The sequence below is a fragment of the Coloeus monedula genome (genome assembly GCF_965178545.1).
Source record: "Coloeus monedula genome assembly, chromosome: 1".
Classification (NCBI taxonomy): Eukaryota; Metazoa; Chordata; class Aves; order Passeriformes; family Corvidae; genus Coloeus; species Coloeus monedula.
In genome coordinates, this window is record NC_138781.1 from 74,890,412 (window position 1) to 74,894,342 (window position 3,931).

Here is a 3,931-nt window from a genome sequence, read left to right on the forward strand (position 1 = left end):
AAGAAACGTTGTGCTTATTGCGTCATCATTTTTTTGTGCCAGAACTGTAAACTAGTTTTCATATTTTATATTTCTCAAAATAAATGGAGAATCAACAAAGCCTGTAACTTTTCAGTTCTTTGATAGGATGAAGAGCAATGGATAAATTAATTTGCAGTGCTTGGTATGGTGCGGGTTTTTGGTCTGGGTTTTTCTTTTTTAAACCTGAGATTAGCTCAGCAAGAGTCTCTTAATTTTTAGGACAGCAGAGGAGGCAACGTATCCTTCCATTTTAGCAGCTTGGGGCAGAGGTAAAAAAGGATGTAAATAATTTGACGGAGTATTGTCAGCAGACCCAGTATCCTCAATCTATAATGAAAGTGAGATTAAATTGACAAAACCTGCCTTTGTTGCTGAAGGTACTGCCAGTATGTAACTAGTGCTTGTGCTCTCTGGAAGTGCTTGTGAATCATGAGGAGCCAAGCAATGCTCATTCTTCCTAGTGGAAAACAATAGAAGTAATAGTTTGGGCAGATGTCTTTCTGTACCAGCACTGAGCACGCAGCTGTATAGAAAATCACTGTATTACGTTGAAGCTCTGTAACAGGAAGGGCTTGAGTGTGTAGCTTGCCCCTGGAATAATAGTGAGGGAAAAATAGTGCCAGGATACTTATTCTCAAAGTAAATTCAAAATCTCAAATGCTCAGTCTTTTAAAAAGACATTTGTATTATGTAAATTGTCAGAGAGAAAATCAAAGATGGATTGAGGAGAGCATATGCTGTCTAAAATGTGTTGCTGATGTTACTCTTTTAATTCTCCAACATTCTGAGTTTTGAAATGGGAGAAGGCCATGTTGCAACCGGAGCTCCTGATTTTTCCACTTCAGTACAAGTAGCAGGCCAAACTAGATTCCTCCTCAATCTTTTTCATAATTTAGCCTTGTAAGTGAAATAAGATTATCTTGTAGTTCCATTTAATTGGGTTTTTTCCTGCCCAGCCAGTACCAGGCACGCTGTAGAGTAGGTGTGTGTGTGTGATTGTCTGTCAAAGCTGGTAGTAAAAAGCTCATGAAGTCATTTCCTTTCCTCTGTCACTGGGGGGAGACTTCAAATGAGGTGTCTGTCTTCCCATACCTCTCATCCTCTCTTTTACTGCTTTCAACTTAAGTTGTTCTAAATTGGTGGGAAAGGTCAACCGTGTTAATCTTCCGTGGGTGGTGGTCTGCGGTGGGGGGAAATAATGCTTTTGGATGAAACTTGCACTGAAGGAAGTGGAAAGTGCAAATTTTTTTTTTTTTTTTTTTTTTTTTAACCCAAAAGGTGCATATCGAAATTTTGGAAGGGGGGTGGGGCAGCATCTTATTTGATGTGGGAAATGCATTTCATAGAATTGATTGGGAAGGTTTGCTGTTTGGGGAAACCTTGATGAATATAATACTAAGTCTCCTCTGTGGTAGAATACGGCAAATCCAGTCCGAAATTTTATTTTTTTAAGTTGAAAACAAGTGTGTTTTCAGCTTGGAGGGGAATCCCCATGTTAATTTTAAACCTTTCCAGTTCTAACTCTGAAGTTGGTTCTGTAGTAGTGCTGCTAGAGCAATGTAAATAAACATAAGGGGCGAAAGCAAAACATACATGACTAACATGATTATGCTACCCAGCACCAAGAATCAATCCCTTGACCAAAATAAGGTGTTATATCTATAAAGATACCAACTGTAAATAATGTATATAAAATTAAGTCTAAAATGAAATTTTTAAATTATGCAGGTTACTTGCAACTGAGGGGAACAGCCTTTTCAAAGCTAAGAGGTGCTTCATAGAAAGTTGTTAAAATGAAATGTGTTGGTCCTTATTTCAAAGCATTTTCTTTAAAAAAGTGCTTTCCCCTTTTTTACTTTAAGGAATTTTAACAGGTGTAATAAAACTTTATGAATCAGAGATGGATGTTCCTGTTTGTCTAGAAGACTCTTTCCATTTCCTATTCCTTTTTGATGAAGTTACCTGCTTTGCTCCTCCACAGTTTCAGCTGGGAAGTTGGTGTCCAATCCTTTTCCACACAGCAGAAAGAAAGGGCATGGGCAGCACTGCCTCAGTCACAAGCACAGGTTGCTGTCTTGCGAAAGGTGACAAGACAGCTCAGCTCTTGTGAAGGCAAGACCCTATTGCCACATAGTGAAGTTGATATGTCAGAGAGAGATCTGGGGCTGGATGCAGCTGGTTTGCCTCCTTCCAATCCAAACCATGGGGCCTAGGGATCCTGACATAAGTGAAGATGGTTGAGGGATGAGTACAGTAAAAGGCATCTAAAAGCCAGGAGCTGTTTGCTATGTTGGACCCTAAGGATATTATCCAAGTATCTCATCCAGCTGCCTTTCCTGATGAGTGCAATTAAACCCCATGAAATAAACCATAATTGCAGGTTGGGCATGCTTTAAGTGTTTTACAGTAGCATTATCTGCTCTGTAAACGCTTCCAGCCAAAAAGGATCCACTCCACACCTGTAGCATTTGCAACACTGGCAGGATGAAAGGCAATCTCCCATTTTAGGAATGCACTTTGCAGAAGTGAGGAAGTTCGTTCAGCTTAGCCTGCCACCATCCTGGTTAAGAATGAGGAAAATATGCATCCAGGCTTCATGGGTACTATCTTTTCCCATACTTTTTACATGCAGAAAACTCTTTTAAAGTGTTCTGTACGACAGGCACTAGCTGCTGCCTAGGCAGCAATGCTGGGCCACACATTGAGCAAACCAGATGAGAGAGTCTGAGCAATAAATGGTGGCATGCACCTGATAGCAGAGAATTATGTGCAACCATGCAAGTCTCTACAAGAATATTGCTTTCAAGGCATTTCATCCAGCTTGGCAGAGATACCATAGATCCGTGGGTATTGTGGTCTCAGTGACAGAAACAAACATGAAAGGTCATGGTTGGTGGTTAGTTTTACTCAGGGCAAGTTAGAAAGCTCTTGCAGGAACAAAGGCATGCAGAGTAAATGAATGCTGGCATGGGAGGGATTAGTAGTGAATGCCTGGAACTGAGGGAAGCACAAGCCATAGTGGGTGGCACAGACAAATGCCTCATGGGACACAGCACCAAAAAGCATTTACAGAGCCACTGGCTGTGTGAGGAGCAGCTTGCTAATTTGCATATGTGCAAACTCCCCACCTGTGGGCACAGTCTTAGTGGACTCTTTCAGTAAAACCAGTATTTAAGCTGTGCTCCAACACCATAGGGCAATGGACCTCTTCAGAGGTCGTAATTGTATTTACCTATATTGCACCAAACGCTTCTTTCAGGTTGCTCAAATTTAGTTTACTGTTGTTGGTTTTTTGGTTGTTGGTGATGGTGGTTTTGACTTTTTTCTAAAATAGAAAATCTGCAGATTTTCAGAAAAGTGTGGCAATGTCCTTGCTCACTGTGAGTGCAAGCATACACCCTGCTTGTTTCGTGCCTGCTCAGGCAGGGCTTTAAACAATCATTTGCTTCTCTCCAACTCACCTGCATGTGAGCCAAGGAAATAAAAGGATGGGCAGCTCACCTGGAACCAGGATTGCTGCTGAAAGCCTGTTGATGTTAACACAAAGGTACAGGGAAAAGGTGTCCACTTTCAGGTTGTTGGGAAGTTTAGTGTAGCCAGGCATTACAAACTTTTCTGGATCGTTTGTTAATAATACATCTGCTGTACAGCGGGCATCTGGGAAGCCACTGAAGAAGGAGCAGGCTTTGTGGGATCCTGTCTTGTCAGTTGCCTGAGCATGAATCAGAAAGCTATCTCAAGAAAATAATGTCCCTCATGCCACCAGACCTGACTGATGCCTGTTGGTGATGCTTTCACCTCTTTAAGTGTCAAAAGAGATTTCTGCAGGTGAGCTGCTGCTTGTATTCCTAATCAAGTTCCAATTCTTCATACAGCTAATTCTTCTTATAAGTCTGATTAACTTTGGTGG